At 42.2% G+C, this 19,295-nt stretch overlaps 1 protein-coding gene across 2 annotated transcripts in view; it reads right to left on the reverse strand.

Annotated features, from left to right (window-relative positions):
• The window catches only part of dusp8a (dual specificity phosphatase 8a), a 90,410-nt gene extending 71,526 nt beyond the window's left edge, over positions 1 to 18,884 (reverse strand). Inside the window, exon 1 of one of the 2 annotated variants that reach the window (XM_088934670.1) lies at positions 18,555 to 18,884. The gene's annotated coding sequence lies outside the window, so the exon portion shown is untranslated. Of the gene's footprint in view, positions 1 to 18,274; positions 18,346 to 18,554 lie in introns of those variants that run through there. The other variant, XM_088934671.1, reaches the window with a different exon arrangement.
• Between the last annotated feature and the right edge of the window lie 411 nt (positions 18,885 to 19,295).

A 19,295-nucleotide genomic window follows, 5' to 3' on the forward strand; every position in this document is an offset into this window, starting at 1 on the left:
AAAATGGGGTCTAGCTTTGCTTGGGTCACCCCAGAATTGTGCAGGGTTCACTTTTCAACACATACAATGCCAATGCAGAAGGCTTGAGACAGGCAGGAGGGAACATCCATTAAATTACAAAAGGCAAGCGGCAAAAAATGTAAAAGCAGTTTGTATATCAGAGGAAAAACAAATATATGCAACTTCAAACACTTCGTAAGTTTATATCGGATAAATCCGCCCCTTCAGCTGTTACAAAATTGTGAACAGTAGGGTCCAAAAGATGGTCGAAAGCTTTGGCTGAAGAATAAAATCAGTGCATTGCCATTTAACAATTGAGACAAGGATATCAGACTTTTCTACACATTGGTACAAAAGGAGATATTCACTGTTACTGCATCTTGATTTAAAAGGTAGCTAGGTGATGTGGCTTCTCTTTGGAACTATAGCATCATTCAAACACGTTTCATTACTTACCAGGTCCCTTAGTTCTAAAGCAACTAACTAATTCAGGATTTGCCTTAGATACAGTATAAATAAAAATGTACATTCTGCACTGACTGTAAAAAAAACAAAACATCTGTTTTTATCAAACAAGAATGGGAGCAAAAGTAAGCAGGAAACTAAGTAATATTATAGGTTTTATTTAGAACAATCAAAATGAAATGCATTTATACAGCACTTGGCATCCCCAGGGATCTCAAAAATAACCAACTGAATTAAGGGAGAAATTAAGGCATTTCCCCCAGATTGTACAGCATCAAAATGGAGGTTAGCCAGGATACCAGGGTTAACTGCTCTTGTCTTTCGAACCCTGCCGCTGGATCGTTAATGGCCTAAGCAGTCAGGACCTCAATTTAACACCTCATCCAATCCATGGCCCCTCCTGCAGCAGTGTCTCCTGTGTCTACCCTGGAGCACTGGACTTGGAACTCCTGGACAGAGGGAAGGGTTCTACTTGTCTACTGGGCCACGAGCAGCAGCCTGGCTTTGTTCTGAGATCCTGCATTTCAGAACTCAGGTCAAGCCCCGCTCAGCCTCTCCCTCCTGACAAGATCAGGTGGAAACACGTACGTGTACACAAGGAATTTCACCGACGCGATACTTTAAATCAATCTAAGACAATTTCAGAAAAATAAAACAAACACACCTCTAATTGGAAAACAGGATGCATTTGCTTGGAGAGGACGGCTGACATACTTTTGGCTCTGCACCGAGCAACTCCAGCAGGAGAGACATTCAATAACAAGCCCCACTCCACAGCCTCAGGCCAGCTATGCCACAGCAGATGGAATATTTGTGAGTTACTTAGATGGAGGCACTGCAGGAGTCTAAATATTAAGTGCGATGAGTGCAAGGATATAATAAAACTACGACCCCTCACTCAGTTAAATGTGTTATATACAGATCACTGCTATGCAAGAGGGGTGGCATGGTGGCGTAGTGGTTAGAATTATTGCCTCACAGCACTGGGATCCTGGGATCAATTCCTGAAGAGCTACCCGCATGGAGTTTGTGAGTTTTCGCTGTATTTGTGTTTCCTCCAGGTGCTCCGGTTTCCTCCCACAGTCCAAAGACACGCTGGCAAGTTAAATGGCTTAGCCCTGGTGTGAATTTGTGCATGTTATGGTGTCCCATCCAAGGTGTGCCCTGCCTTGTGCCCACTGCTTGTTGGGATAGGCTCCGGCTCCCCCGGGACGAGGAAATGAAAGAAGCTGTTAGAAAATGGATGGAGGGATACTATAGTATGGGAGATCTGTCTATGCTGAGTTTTGCATGTAAGCAGCAGAGAACCTTTTTCATTCAATGCACTGCATTTTCTGTTGCAGTACCACTAACACCTGAGCTCCAACTCCTTCTAATGGCTCATTCTGTGCCCTGGCACCTGAATAACAGCATTCCCTGGGCAGGTCAGGGTTCCTGCCTGTGCTGATACTGAAGCTCATCACAACAGAGCATGGAGGACAACCATCTGGCTGTCCAAATCTGCATACACACATATCAACAAGTTTGTATACCATGTATACTGATTTGTACATGTGAGCTTTGCTCTATTAATTGACATTATCCCCATTCATCCATTTTCTAATCTGCATCATCTAATTCAGGGTCACGAGGACATTAACCCAAAAACTGTAATAATCTCCCTAGACTGAAATTCCTCATTTAACAAAGCGTCTCAGTAACACTTTTAGAAAACAGACATGGAAACGTTAAAATAGGGGAAGTAGCAGGTCACTGAAAATCTCAGACCCAGTGAGAGATGTCACAAACCCTAGTTCACTGATTCAGCATTTTGCATGTAACTGAACTAGAGTTACTAAGAAAATATAGATACATGAAACATGTAAACACGTTAACAAGGTAATTGCAAAATGACCTGCTCAAAGTCATTTGTATAATTCAAGGGGAATTTGAGTTATTTTTCATGACTCTTCATTTTTTAGGCCTAAAGGTATGTCGTTTGTAAAACCTTTGATAAAAGGAATGTTAAAAACACTCATGCTCAACCCCTCCTGACAACTTCAAAAAACACATTTTACACCCCAAATGATTTTGTTCCTTTTATTTTGCCCCACAAAAGATCCTTCTCAAAGATAGCTCAGCCAGTATTACATAAATCTCCCATGCTTCTCCTTGACTTTGGTGTCTCCTTGACTTCGGGTTTTGAAACACTAGGAACTGATCTTCACCTTCCATCTCAATACTTTGCTTTTCTTTTCTGTGTTACTCTTCATATGGACTTCTTCCATCTGTTCTAATCCTCCCCTGGCTCTGTCAAGACCTCTCCGTCTTTGCCCATTAATTGCTACTGTTTTTTCTCTTTCCTGTCTGTCCTTTATCTTTCTCACATCAAAGATCTAATCTTCCATATCTCTCCATATTTTCCATGTGATCACATCGTTTTTTCCATGACATCTCCCTAAGCCCTATTTGCCTCTCTCTGGAATTGATTATTGAGTTCAATATTTTCCTTTCCCTCAGTAATTTTAACTTGTTTCCATTTTCATCACATCAGCAGCTCTTGAAGTGAATATTTCTTTCAAAAACTATTTTCAAGCACTGAGGGATTTTTTGGGATTCCGGTTTTAACTTGTTCCACTGCATCTTGCAGGCTGATGGAGCCCTCTACTCTAGCCCATTAAATTACTACTGTGTATTTAAAACCAGTCTTAATGTGCAAACTCCATTAGTTTTGTTGTTCTGGAAGAGAAGCAGAGAAAATAATATTGGATTCATAGTTTAGTGCAGCACATTTTGTGAGAAATGTGAAAGTAAATGACAGACATTTCTCTTGAAAATAGTCTGGACATTTTTCAAAAATCCCAGATTCCAAACCCTGGAAAATAAAACACACAGGGACACAGTGAAGGTAAGATCGGGACTGTGCACACTTTCTTATTCAGGCCTTCACCAATTGTTACTACTACAAATCCCACAGTGCTTCACCTAAAAGTCAGGGTCAACTAGAGGAAAAAAGTGACTCTAGCAGAAATGACTGCAAACTTGCACAGCACAGGCAACTCCCAAGGGGTCGCAGTCACGTGACAATCTAAGGACACTCTGACTAACTTCATCTCAAACAGCCCTGGTGATTCTTGATCAATATGAAGAGGCGACAGCCTGGCTAGTCTTCTGATGGACTGCACCTTTCTGTCTTTGCACAGACAGTGCACCTTGCGCAATTCGAAGCCCACCTTCTAAAACATTGGTGTAGCCAAATGGAGCCACTATTGACCCTTTTAGTAGTTCTGTGTAGTCAGCACAGCACCAATATGCATTTGCATTTTACTGCATCTGGGCAAATGCTTTCTTAGTTAACTTTCCAATCAATAGGATCTGGGGCTGCTCAAAAGCTGCTCTGTACAGTTTTTCCTTTTTATCCAGTTTCCACAGGAATAAAAGCAACGACACATTCACACAGAGATTCTTCTCATGATGAGGCTCGTCGATTAGTCTGATATAATATACCAGCTGGTCCCACTATTGTTCAATGACATAAAAACACATCTGGGCTGGATCCAACTGCCCATCTGTGGCAATACATACTGTATGGCAGTACTGCTAACACCTCGAGCACACAATTATTGAAGAATGGCGATGAGACAAGAAATGCATTCAGTGTTTTTAAAGCTTTTGCTGTGAGCTTGTAACACATGAGAAAAAAATGATTACTTTTGTAGGTTTCATATTGCATATGCAAACCCATCTGGCCACCGATGGAGACAGACAGAAAACCATCTCTGATGGTCTTTTACAGCAATCTCTAGAACCCTGCTTCACCTTATATAGTAATGCTAGATTTCCAATATAAGTTTTGGGAATTCATAAAATCCATCCATTTTCTAACCACGTCTTCCAATACAAAGTCACGGGAGAGCCATGGAGTCTATCTCAGTAATCAATGGGCATTAAGGCAAGATACACCCAGTCCATTGCAAGGCAGACACACAGACATGCCCACACGCCCACCTGGGCCAATTTTCCCAGATACCATTTAACATACCAGCATGTCTTCGGACTGTGGGAGGAAACCGGAACTCCCAGAAGATATCCAGGCAAATAGAAGGGTTGAAAAAATACAAATGCCACACAGATGGCTTCCCAGGTCCAGAATTGAACCCAGGCCCTCAGTACTGAGAGACTGTAATGCTAACCACTGCAGTGCCATGCTATCTAATTCATAAAATAGAATCTCCAAATACTCACTATGTTCATAGTTGGTAATCTTAATACAGCAATACAGGCATAACAGTAAGCCAATTTTAAAAATATTTTACTGTTTCTATAGCCTCAACACCTCCTTATCCTGTTGTAAAAAATGTTCTCAATTCAATTTTTCACGGTTATTCATGGCACACTGAATCATACACAGAAATATGAGCGCACAGCTTCGGAAATGAACGTACGCTCAACAAACCTATGAAAAGATCATTCTATTACATCTTGAAACTGGGATTCAGAATCTATAGACTGGAATCACACGGAGCACAGACTTGGACTCCGCTGAATAAAACCAGAAGTATGTTTGAGAGCAACGAACTGTCATCCATATAATGAGCCACCTGGGCCCTCTTTCTTTCCCTTAATGAGTTATGATTGACTGAATTATTTTATGGCGTTAGTGGATGAAAATTAATTGAATACTTTAAAAAAAAAACCAACATGTGTGCCTTTCACCAGATTTTTCGTTGGGTATATTTTTCCCACTGCAAAAACCTGAAAATGCGATGCTTCATTTTGTCACTTTTAGGACGGTGAAAATAGCTGTTCAACAGGCAGCGGTGAAACACAAAAACAACTGGGGCTGGAAAATTCCACAAAACGCTGGAGTGCTTTCTGATTAAACAGCTAAACTTTAAATGAAGGATCACATTGTTAAACTGCCAGAAATATTACAGACCAGTAAAATGCTAAGGACTAACATTAGCTCATTAATCCAGAATTTGCGCAAACTGCAGGTTCTCTATTGTAAATACACAGTGTGTCATGGGCCTTTTTTTTTATCAGAGCCACATACTTTGCAAGACTATGCTGAGAAGTCAATCATCCTGAAGGCAGAATATGAAAGAATTACAGAATACTTAAGGGAGGCAGGAAAATGAACTAATTAATGCCAATGAGAAGATTCTAGGGAATAATCCTTTCTTTCCACTTTCCTCCAAGAACCTCCCTAGGAACTATTAATAAGAGGTTAATTTCTTCTCATTTAAGTTTAAACTAGACAGACACCTCTGGGAGGCTCTGATGAAAGGAGTCCATTAAATAATACAAAATGTTTTAAATTCATTGCAATTGTTATTTTCAGCACAACTCCTAAAACTCTCAAAGAGGGGAGATACTGAAGACACAGACCTTCTGCCAGCTACAGCAGAGTAATTGTGAACAGACCACAGACATGTCTGTTCCACACTACTGACACTGGCACCCTTGTAGCTTGTGTGCTGGGACGAGGGAGTCTGTCCCCCAGACTCGTCTTAACCTGCACCCCACGAGGGACAAGAGTGGGGAGATACTCTGCAAGACCTCCATAACTGCAGACAGATTTTTCCCAACCCCATCAGAGACCCAGTTCTGGAAACAAACTATCCTCCAGCTTTAATCAATTTCCCACCAAAGCAGGCCTCGGAGAACAAGGGAGTTCAGCCAAGTCAAGAAGCTCAGGACTCCTTGTCGAATTCCAGAAGACTTCCATCAGCATGCCGTGCGGTGCTGGAGAATCTTGGCAGCCCCTATATGCCCTTAGCAGATGCCAGCGGATTATGCAAGGATATTTATATGGATATCTCATACATGGCGGTTACCTCTGGGGCATGAGACCGCCCCCCTCTAACTGCACAGTGTGTCAAACGCAGGGAGCACATCGCCGGGTCTGGCCAAGCTTGGGAGACCCATGTGATCACACGCCAATCTCTGCAGTAGCTGCTAATTGCTGAGATCCTTTCCTTATCCCACTGCTTGTGGTGCAGCCAGCTGCCTAATGAAACACATGCCTACCTGTCCCGGCTGGACAGCTCAACCAGGAGATCTCAGCTCCCCGCCCTTCTGTCAGCTCAAGTTAGCGAGGGATAGAAAATAAGACCCACGTCTTGCAGCGGGCTGTGGCATTTCAGGTTTGTTTTCAAACTGGCAGCTTCTGGTGTGGAAGCGAGCTCCAGGTGCTAGATAGTATCTTATGCCTGTAACATGTTATGATTGAATTTGAACAGACGAATATGACATATGCAGTTAAAAATCTTAAAAATGCAGATACAGAAGGTAAAATGCTGAGATATGAGTTCTTCGTTTCGTTACTAGAATGGCCACAACCCACAATGTAAAACCTTATACAGGGTGACAGTGATATGCAAACGCAGCCTTGCTTCCAGTCCTGTTAAATGCTGGTTAAATGCTGATAAATCTGGAGAGAAGCTGCAGAAGGAAGCCGTCTATGGTGCGTTTCCTTCCACAGCTGCAGTACTGTACAGGATTATTTTTCAAGCACAGCTAACACTAATGCCAGCAGAGGACAGACAGAAGCAATGCTACAGACCTTGTCTTGCTTCCTACAAGCACCAAATTTTTTTTTATTTCATTTCCATATGTCTCATTCTAACAATCTGTTTGTGTGAGGGGAGGCGTGGGGGAGTCTGAACACCCCCAGACAACAATTTCAAGTTTCAACGGGAAGTAAGGGTTGCCGAGTTACGCAGTGTTGCTACTGAACTCTCTTGAATCCTCTCGGTTCGCACTCCATAACCCAGAAACCTCATAATGCATGTTATGACATTTCAGTTTTGGCAATTTGGAAGTTGGTCCAGAGTGAAGCCGCAGATGAGTACGCTAACACAACCTTGTGTTCTTTCAGCAATATCACCCATTAAAAGATAAGCCACCGCTAATCAACTGCTGTTGAGTCATTCATTTATTTTCCATACAAGCTCATTAATTACATGCGCTGACAGTAATGGATGACACATTCACACAGCTACTTCACCCTCCGAGCATGAGATATGCTACGAACAATGGTCACTAATTTATGTAACAGTCGCCAATAAAGAGAAATAAAAACAAAACTCGACAGATGATCCCGTAGTGACAATAACGATGCTGCCTGACAGGCAGGGCTAGAAGCTGATAGATCCTTGAATGAAACAATAGGGAAACACTATCCATGTTCTGTCCTTATCTCTTCTTCCGCAGAAGACAGCCAACTGTCTGGGAATGTCATTAAGAAATCAGAACACTCAATGGCTACAAAGAAGTATTTTTTCAACAAAATATTAGTTCACAGGTCATGCAAAATGCATGCTCCCACTCTCTCTCCTTCCCTCAACTGCGTCAAAACCAAAAGCAAAGCAATGCAGCTCTTTTCCTGACACAAGATAATTTAGTGCACATGCTCTGAAATGCAGCATTGCTGTAAACACCACACCCAGGCTGAATCTTCAAGGAAGAAAAAAAAGTTTGCCTCTCGTTTTTTTTTTGCAGCAGAAAAGCATTCGAGACCCGGAACAAAAGCTTGTCTCGAGCTGCAGACCAGAGAAAATGGTGCAGCTCTTCACTCAGAAGATATTTTCTTGGAAATTTTACTGTCTCACAAGCTGCCTGTTTAGGCGGTGTGTATTCATTTCTTGTCACGTTTGTGTTTTAAGACGTCGGCTTTAGATAATCCCCAATAAAACCTCGGTCTCTGGTTAAATCCATCACAAAACACTTCCCCTCTCTCTGCGTCTGCTTACAGCAGCTGCTGCTTGGTTTCGAGGGGCTCTCCTGCACACGCTCTGGTTGGTACAGACACCTACTGTTGTGTCATGAAATGATGACTCACTTCTGCAGCCACCTTACCAGGGACAGCCAAGGTGACAGTGACAGGGCGAACCGAACCAAATAAAAAAACCCACAGAGAGAACCTGCCACATCAAAAGAGGTGACATTTTTTCTCGCAACCTGCTCATGCATTAAGCTTGTGAATTTAAAATGAGACTTCTCCCCACAAACCTCAGCAGACCTACAGGACCTCCTGGCCCGACAACCAGAATGAGGGAGAGACAAGTCTAGTCGAGAGGTTATTTTAATGCAGTCTTAGGCTTTTTTCCAGTTTCAGATGAGAAAAGTGTTTGAAAATATCGAATCCATTCATCCACCCTTTTTCTAACCGTTTCTTCCAATTCAGGGTCGCAGGGGAGCCGGAGGCTATGCTGGCAGCAATGGACACAGTCGGGGTACACCCTGGACAGGACACCACTGCATCAAGGGAAGACACACAGACACAGACTCCCACACACTCAAACTAGGTGTACTACATGTACATCATTGTACTCATACTCATTTTAGGGGCAAAAGTAAACTGAAACTGTTTGACATCAGTGACTTTTTGAAGTTCATTAGCGAACATCTGCAAACGTGTGCCTGAGATGGGAGCTTAACATTGTTATTATTGTTCCTTATTGACTTTTATTGGATTCTAGACCTGATCATTGTTAACAATTGATATTTTCTTTGAGTCTGGCAATTGTTGCTCATAATGTATTTTAATGCTCATACTAATCACAAAACGAATTCTCAGATGAGACCTTCTGTCTTCCAGCGGCCTCTATTTTGCAGATAGTGTTATAACTCATCCAGTGAAATGGGCATGATGGAGGCAATCTAGGCTCAAAGGACTTAAACAGGAGTCTCAAGACAAGGAACATTCTCATTAAAGTCCTGCTTAAAATACTGGACAAACTGATAGCACAGAGAGGGTCCTTTGGCTCCGCTCAATTTGAAAGATTTACCTGTGTTCTACATTGTTGAGAATTAATGAGTGGTAACTGTGAGATATTTTTAGATCATTCACGTACAGAAGCCATTTCTAGACAGAACAGTCTTACATGTGAGCCTATGCATAAAAAACACCGCTTACAAACTCCCTAAAAACCAGGCAACCTCTTGTGCAGAACTGGTGCACATCCTGTAAGCAGGGCCTTGGGAGACTGAGCTCCAGCTGGGAAAGGAAAGAGCCAGACTCTTTGCCTTTTGTCTTCAAGGAATGATTTAAGCAAACACACTACTGACTTGACACCTCCACAAGTAATACGTGTAAAAACCAGGAGCTAAGGAACGGGATGCGTGACTTCTCCACTGAAAGCAACCCGTCATCTGACTTTGGCATGCGCCGTGCTCAGTGACAAGTCTGAACGCTTTGAAAAACAATAAGGGCGCTGGGCTCTCGAGCGGCGAGAGGGCAATGTGAATGGAAGGTTGTTCAGGGCTGGGCGGAGGTCTGTCTGGAGGCACTGTGAGAAATGGGGGGAGAAGGGGGGGGGGGGGCTTTGGTTACAAAAACACATGTATTTCAGAAGAACGTGCTCAGGTCAGCAGCAGTTTGAAACTCGGCCTGCTCTGCCAACAAACCTGCACTGACCTTTCACATTGTTCCCTCTGGAAGCTCGGCAGCAGCCAGGCTCCTGTGTGGGAGATGATGTAATTCCAAGAGGAATTTGCCCTAGCAACTGCAGCTCAGAAACCCAGCAGGCTCTCTGGTGAAGAAAGCAAGAAGCACAAGGAGTTTTGAACAGCGCGTTCATACCCAGGTTCTCATCTGTGCCTTATACCCACTCCAGACGGATCCACCGTGATCGGGGCTAGCTGTATTCACAGTGCACGAAGCCAGATCTTGTCCCATGTGGCACTGCATTTTATCTTTCCCGATAACATATATGTGCCAGTGTTTCGTGACAGGGTATATGACTCTGTTAAATTCAAGATATATTATCTACATCATGGAAAGAATGACATTTTCAAAACAACAAAACGAATCTGATTAATATTTTTAGATGAAGGACACACCGGCTAAATCTCAGTCCAAGGTTGTTTTAAGTTCCAATTACTTTTGATGACTAAAAATCCTTGACATTATTTTTCTACACAAGGACTTTTTATGTCCTAAGTATGCTCATCTGTACTTGGGAGTAAAAAAAAATGAACTCTATCATTAATGCACAAGATTAAGACACTGAACAGATCATTCATCTGAATTTCATACAGTATTCTTAAGACTATTCCACAATTATAGAAATTGATCACTGTCAATGAACAAATACCCTGTATATCTGAACCTATCCAATTCAATTAAATAGTATAAATAATATACATCAAGGCTTTTAAGTGCTTTTGGCTTTTCAAAGACAAACTGAAAACACTTCCTCCATCTACAGTGTTCTTACAGCTGTCATATTGCCTTTCCAGGTCTGCAAGATAATGACCACCTCAAAACATGGCACACTAACTGAGCCATTAATTTGTTCAGCGATATAATAGTGGAGGTTTTTGTTAATGGAGCCACGCGCAACCACAATAAAAACCGACTAAACCCCTTTCTCAGCGGGCTCCTCAGTTCATCCCTCTTCTACAAAGGATGAGGGTGCCAAGGCAGCACGAACCCCCCCCCCCCCCCCCCCCTCTGCTCTCCAGGATAAATAAAAGCCAAGAGTCAGCGCGATTTGGCATTACAAAAGAGAAGGCTGCCTTACCCTCACAATGGCTCTCCAGCACTGTCCCGCGCATTCGACAGGCAAGGGTGCCCAGCGCTCACGAGCAGGACAGGACAGGGGACAGGCTCCCCTGACGAGCACAGCAGAGGTGCGGCCGGTTTCTTGTGGCACCCGAGTCAGGGAACGGGACTTAGCGACGCAGTGCGAGCGCAGAGGACTGCAGCTCAGCGTGACAGCGTGCCTCCCGGAGCACTGTTTCGCACACATTAATGGGGGAAAAGGCAAGGATCATTACCTCCCTCTCGTCACTGCAGTCCTAACCAGATTAGCCCTATTACGCGGAGCTGGCAACCACACTTTCCGAAGCTTTTCTACACTGCTTTACAAAACAGCCGGCTCTTGACTTCTTTCGCTGCTTCCGTTTTTCTCCCATCAGCACCAGCTGAGGCACTAAAGGCAAAGGCACTGAGTGAATACGATTGGCTGGAATGATCTGGTTGGCATGGGAACCTAAGAACTGAAGCATTAGGAACTGGGGATGCTGTTTTAGAACAGTTATTATAGTTATAGTTCCAGTTATTATGCCTCTTCAAGGAGATTTAAAGCAGCTGTATTTGTATATTTTTTAACTCAACTTTTCTGAAACATACAGGGGTACAATGTATAGTTTAAAGTAGAATGACAACGTTATCAATCCTGTGCTTCACGAATCACAAGCCTCGGTATTCAATTTAAGTAATGCCCCTCATTTAAAATGCCAAACCCTGGAGAATTAAAATACAGAGGTCCTAAAATTTAACACAGAGAATCTCTTTTTTGCTTTGCGGGTGAATTGCATGAACCAGAATACTATAAAAATGACCAAGGAAGTGGTATTGTTTAATGTTGGCTTTTGTTTTGCCTTCTCTCATTTTCAGTCTTAAATAATTGAAAAATGAAGCCTTACATTAGGGGAATAAAACATTTGTTTCTAAATTGCTGCATGGCAAACTCCCAACCTGAAGTGGACAGTACAATAAATTAAGAGTATTTTAATCTGCAGCTCTAACAACAAATGTTGGATGATTTCTATTATGTTTCTCCCGTAAACATAACACATATAGAACTTCACAATTGTGAAAAAATCATTCTAAATTAAGCGTCAAATACAACTGCAGAACCTAATTAATAATGCAGCGTCACAATTTTATAACGCCCTCCTCCTCTGTTACCCTACTGTCCTCTCTTCAAAGTGTACAACCTATAAAAACCCATTCTCTCTGAATAGCAGCAGTGCATTTGTGTTACATAAATAAAACTTACAGTATCATCTGCATGCAATTCTAACATAAGTCTTTTATCTCTTCAGCAAACAGTAAGTGTAAGGACCAAATCTCTTACCAATCAGCTTCAACTGAAAACAATAAATCAACCTTATGATATGACTTAGTCCTCTGCAGTCAAACAGATAGGAATAGCAACAGAGGATTAAAGAAGAAACCGACAAAGGCTTAGTAGCAACACTTCAAAAGAGGTAAACACTAGCCGATGTCTCTATACTGTATCTCAACAAAATATGAGATCAAACAGACCTGAACTTACTGAGCCACGTGTCTGTCCGGAAGAGTTAAAGATTTTCTGAATCCTGGTCTCATACTTCTTTAAGATACACCAAGTGTTGGGGGGATTAAAGGGCAATGGTTTTAAAATAACTTAAAGAATGCTCTAAAGGAGTGAAGCAAATATTTTGTATAGTTTAAAAATATGGTAAATGTGAAAATCAGTGGAAAACAAACAATGGTAAATGGTGATCAGTTTAACAGACAAGATGCCAGACTATCTCCAGAGCAACTGCCAGTTGTGGGAACAGGCAAAAGACCAGAGTCTGCCTGGGATAGCATGAAGTCAGTAGTAACTATGACTAAGAGCAACCTGATAGCTACAATAATATATTTCTTCCTCACGTTCGAACTAAAACTGAAAGCAGCCATTGTCCATTCTGTTACAAATCAACTATGCATGCATGCAAGAGAGTAATGCCAAAAGCAGCACATTAAATCATTACTCTCTGAGTACGGCACTGAATTATGAGACTTTACCCTTCAGGTTTTTTACCCTTCTTGGTAAATCAACACTACAGTGTGTGACTCTCCACTCATGATCTTATTCGTGATCTAGTGTGGGTCAGCAGTGGGCTCTGCAGAACTGAACTGACTAAGCACCATCTCACTCTTTTGCTCTTAAGCCACACCAGATCTTGTTTACTAGCTCACTCATGTTAAAGTTTCTTTTATATTTTCAGTTCAGGATCCAACTTCTAAGGATATCAAATCCATGCTTAAAAAACTGCGAGATTTAGCAGAAATGGTCAAAATAGATCCACTATCGGCCTTTCACATAGGTTTTGTTGTGTTGAGTTATTCAAGTCTAGATTAAACACTTAATTATGAAAGGCTTCCCAGCCATTCCCCTGAAGCACAGGTTGACATTGCGGGATCGAGCCCGGGTCATGACCCTAGTCGACCATGACTGGGATTATACTGGGATTGGTAAAGGACTGGGAATCATCAGACAGGGCGTCTGTGACCTTCAGGCAAACACATACTCCTGAAACTAGCCCAGGCGCTTGCTTGCCTTACAAGCCTGCAGGCCTGCAGTGATGTCAGCGAGAGACCATGACAGGTGAAAGACTCAGCAGGTGGACATATCAGAAAAGCCAAGGGCACAGGGCCATGTGTCTCCATGTCTCCTGACCAGACAAGGGAGTAACTATGATAGTATAGCATGTTATATATGCACCAAAAATGAACTGCTGATGCCGAATTGAATATATACCCATTTGTCAAGTTCCCTACCCCCATGTAATCTTCTATAAATTTAGAGTGCAAAGGAATTTGAAAAAAAAAAACCCAGTCAAGACATGAATTTATACAGTGATTTTTATCACTTCTAAAAAAGGTTTCCAAATCCAGAGATAATGAATTATTCAGCAACTGAATTTGGGAGCAACTGAGAACATCCTACTGAAATACAGAGAAGTAGACTGATAAACACAACTGGAAAGCAAAAAACACAAACCTGTGGAACCTTATACAATATATTACAACAGCACTACACATTTTCAGCCTGATCCTGTCAGCTGATCTCAGATGCTAAGCATGGCTGGGTCAGCTCAGTAATAGTATAGGATCCCAGCAAAGAAAAACAGGTTGTGGCTTAAAATGGCACTAACAGACCAGTAGGTGGCGATCTTTCCTCCAGAAATTTCCAGAGGAAAACCTTTGTGAATTTCTAAACCAACAACCCAGTACGCTAACTGGAGAGACTGTGCTGAGGTTCCATCCCTCAAATAAGATGGTAAAGTGAAGCCTTGACTACCTGATTATTCAAGATCCCATGGTAAAAGGCCAGTACAGGTGAAAAATATGACCTGCCTAAAGATTCCTCATTATTTAACTGGCAAAGTCATTTTTATTCTTCCATATGAGTCAACTGAGAATACGTTCCCACTTGCAATGACAAAATTGGACAGAGATTCAGACAGCAGAGCATCTACCTTCTTAATGAAGCAGAGGTGACTGACTACATCTCTTACACTGCGGTAATCTCTTACTGTATATGTACAGTGTTTCTGATCATTTGAGACAAAAAGTGTTACAAAAATGCAAATTTGTATAATTTAAAGAAGAAATGTCTGCTGCAGTCTTGGGCTGGAAAAAAAGTATTTTTTTCTGATACTGTATTTACCCTTTAATAAAGAACAGATTAAAACGCCTGGAGAACATCAAACTAAGCGTATAGCAAAGGTGTTGACCTTCGTGTGGCTTTTGAGTCCTTCTTTCTTTGGAACTGCCTGGTGTAAGGTGAAGTCATCAGATTACAGACTGATGAAACAGTATCCAAGACAATGGAGGAAACCCCTTCAGAATCACCCCACTGACAAATCAGCATCAGCTCATCCACACAAGGAACAAGCTGCTTTTCTTTGCACTGAGGGAATAATCTGCGCTCCGTGAGGCAGGGAGGCAGATCAAACATTAAAGCAAACAGCGGTAAGCAAACCCAGTTCTAGTAATACAGCCTGGTTACTCATTAACCGTTCGTGTTTTAAACTTTAGCAGCACTTCTTTGTAACTGCGACTGTGTTTGTTTGGGAGCTTTTTCAGCTCAGCAGTTATTTAATGTGTGCAGCATCAGCACAGAGTCCTTTCGTTTATTATTTTGATTTTGTAGCATTTTATTGCCTATTCCATCAGACCAGCATTTTTTCTTTACGAGTTCAATCAGTCACCAAGTAGTGTGAGCCCTGGAGAAACAATGCCCTGTGGATTAGCGCGGTTTGCCTGGTCAGCCTTACAGGTATTTTCAAAGGAGATGACTTCATTAATCGGCAGGCTCCTATTCACTCCACCAGTGGGCATGCCGTTCTGCTTGTACTGCAGTCTGCAGATCTTGTTTAATGTGCTCCAATATTTAATAGTGTTAAAAGCACAGAAGGAAACCCAGGCAGGGGCTGAACTAGGGGTTTATAAACAGAGGAGTTATTTTTTTAAAAACAAAGAACATTTTTCAGGAAGCCACCCCTTTCGGAAATCCACAGCAGAGAAAACTGATTTAACCTGTTGCAGGTAGGAATGTAAACACAGCCAGGTGGGAAAATAAAACAGTCACCTCTGTGGAAACATTGTCCTGAACCATGCAAATTGTAGCACATGTAGTATAAGGACATCAGAGCAATGGGATTCATATGCAAGACAATGAGCTGCACCCTTTGTTTTTACCATCCTTTCACAGCCGTTAACTGTGCAAGCTTCATATCCGTGAACAGGGCTTTTCTCAAATCACGCAGAGCCCATATACCTACAACACCGAATACATGTGTATCAATATTCCCCATGCCAAATAACACCACCAAGAGGGTAAAGGAATATATGCAGAAAACGATTGGGGAGAAACAAACATTACAAAAGGGCTTAGCCTCAACAAACAGCAAATAAAGCTGCGTTGTAGCAGAGCCTGAGATGAACTGGACAAGAGAAGTCAGGCAAGACAGAAGCATTCTGCATGCTTGTGGCTGAGCACTGGGTCACCCTGATGCCAGCGCCACACAACCAGGTGTAGGTTAACAATTAGGGACGCACATGACAATAAAACAGCAAAATAAGGTCACTCTTTGTCTCAAGACACTAAATCCACATCTGTAACCACTTTTATCTGCACATGCAGCTCATTTGAAATGTGTGTTAACACTGTGCAACTGCTGTCATTCTGTCAGCTTTTTCTGAACCATTGAGCACCAAGTATGTCCAAGAGACAAAAAACCTAACCTCCTTCAAAACCCAAGCCTTGACAAATAAGCTGTCTCTTCAGCGCTGCTCATAATTCGGAATAATTCTCCAGAAGATAGGTGGCTACAGTTAAATGGATCTCAGTCACATGCCTATTGGAAGGGCTTGCTTGCATTGGCTATACTGTGTTTTCCACTGTGCTTCATTCTAACACCCCACATTTTAATTTCGGGTTTGAAGAAGCAGGGGTTTAAAATTATATTAAAAACTATAATTATCACTCAGGACCATCTTTGTGGAAATGGAAATGTGGACATATAAAACACACAGGGCTCATTCCTTTAATTCCGTGCACACCAGTGGCACCCAGTCCTGGAGGCCAGTTAGTGTGTCTGCAGGTTTCCCAGCTCTCTTTAAGACAGCCACATCTGAAGAGCTTGGAGAAACTGTTCAACTGATCTAGTTAAGCCAGTAACCAGCTGGTTTAGCTAGTTAAGAGCCCAGCTGGAATGTAAATTTGCAGGCACAACAGCCCTCCATGAACAGGGCAGGACATTCCTGGCGGACACTGTCTCACTCTGTCCCAGGTTTGCAAGAACACGTGGACACTGTCTCAGACTGCTCTTTGAGAACCTATCGGCAGTGCCACAGTTTTTCACACAGTGAGACAAGGAGGAAGAAGTCTGGCAAACTGTGAGAAACTGTGGACAGTGTCTCAGCCTGCACTGCAATGACTTGTGGACACAGCCCCAGTCTCTCAGACCCCTGTCTCATGCCTTCACAATGCGAGAACAGCTGGATATTCTTAATGAATAGCTATGATTATCAAACAGGATGAATGGACACCTTGGTACATACCGTTTGCAAGCAGTATCTAAGCAAATTTAAGAATTTAAATTTAAGTATCTAAGCAAATATCTAAGAAAACCTCAGAGCACAAAACAGACTATACTGTTACCAATTTATTAAATCCATACTTCTGTTTCAGTCATATCACAAAATACGCTATAACACGATAAACAGCTCGAAATCTAGACCAGCAGGTGAAACATCGTCCAGCTCCTCAGATGTTGAACTCTCCTCCAACAAAACTCCTATTTTTAAGAAACTACAGAGTGGTCTTTTATTTGAAATATAAAACCTGCATACATATTTCACACATTTTTTAAAAAAACAAATTCATTATTCTCTCTTAAACGAGTACAGTACAATGAAAGGAAAATTGTGCTTTATACGTGCGGAGGCGAAAACATTATTATCCTTCAATGATTAATGCTTATCCGGACTGTAAAAGCCTTCAGAAAAAAAAATCACCTTATGTAAAGTACTTAGTGAATATTAACATTATATAATAAAGAAAAGATGACCTACCATCAGGATTAATTACTCAGTTTAAAATTAATTACTAGATTACTTGTACACAATACTTAGAATGGTTTAACAGGTTTCCCAAAAATAAATAACAAGTCTCCAAGTTGTAAAACAATACATTCACAAAATACACATTGCCTTGCACAGAGATCATCATATGTCCGAGGAAACTGACATGTTCATAAGCACATCAATTCGAAATACGACGAACCACCCATTTTCACCGCGTGGTACAAAAAGCAACGCTGTTATTTTGTTGAAAACGCAGCAGTACAAAAACATAATTCAAAACAAAACAGAGTTGTCCCAATACGAACAGAAATGGTCGTCCTTTTAATGAATTTGTCTTTAGATTATGCCGTCGCCCGTGACGCTATTACTACAATTATCATTAATGGAATTTTAGAATTTTACTGAATCCTATCAGATAAATAACGTAAATTTCATACGTCGCCTTTATAATGACATTAATCGGACTGGTTTAATTTTGGAATCGCAGATCCACAAGAGAAACTCATAATCGTCGGGATGCTAGAACGCGATTTGGTAAAACACCAATCAATTTAACAAAGGTCCGCCGAGAATACGATCGAAAGCTGTGTTATTGCCGCACAATATTGTGCACAGAAGAACCATGAAGACGAACTCATCTGGTCGATCACACTGACAAGTTAAAAGGAGGAGAGGGCACTAACCTACCTTGGTCACCACACATTTCACAAGCCGTGGGGAAATTCGAGACAAAACGAAAGGGACTCGCAACCATTTACATTACCATCAGCATGATGCGTCGCAGAACACGATATTGATACCCGTTGGGGTTCACCTCCCGCTACTGCCCCATGCCCATGTGAAACACTTGTACCGGTACCTACCGGCAGAAGGGGTGGAAATGACATAGCAAAGAGAGATTTAAACACGCCGCAAAAAAAAAGTGCTTTTTAAAATCTTCAGATTAGAAAAAAAAATAGAAACTCACCTCCTCCGCCACAAAGCCTTGATTGCCGGTACTCTAATTTCCATAGACCATAAAGCACCTCCGCATTAGCTACACTGCCTGTTAATATTAATGTTTACAAATCGGGGCTACGAGAGCGAGGGGGGCAGAGGGGTAGGGGCGACGGCCACAGCAGTAGGCTGCACTGCGCTTATTGGGGATATGGTAACCATGCACTACAGAAAGGAAACGCTTAATTGTAGCAATTAATGTTCCCTGTGTTTGGGAGACAAGAGTGTGGTCGAGATTGGAGAGATAAGCAATCTGCATTTACAGGGTATTAGCGATTCAGGAAAAAAAAAAACAGAAGGTGCACTTTAGAACCTAAAAATGAACTAAGGATGAGGTCATGCTTCAGAGAAAAAAAAACACAGGCTGACGTCACCTCCAGCCAATCGGAGCTGGCGGCTCAGGGGCAGGCTGACGTCACCCTTCTGATCCTCCAGATTAAAGGAGACGAGGCCGCTGCCGGGAGCTCTGCGATTTAAAGGGGACACATGGAAATGTGTGTCAGAGCGGTGTGCGGACCAAACTGTACTCGCTGCCCCGCGTTACCCCCTCCCCCGTCACACATCGGCAATGCTTAGATTGCAGAGTAGGGTCATAAAACTCTGTCATTAAAACTTAAGCACGGGAAATCATACTCCAACATCTGGGACGGGGGGGGGGGGGGGAGCCCCTGTGCTCTCCAGAAGCGTAGAGGTCGAAGACAAACATGTGAAT

Source organism: Atractosteus spatula, chromosome 16 (assembly GCF_055471065.1).
Source record: "Atractosteus spatula isolate fAtrSpa1 chromosome 16, fAtrSpa1.hap1, whole genome shotgun sequence".
NCBI lineage: Eukaryota > Metazoa > Chordata > Actinopteri > Semionotiformes > Lepisosteidae > Atractosteus > Atractosteus spatula.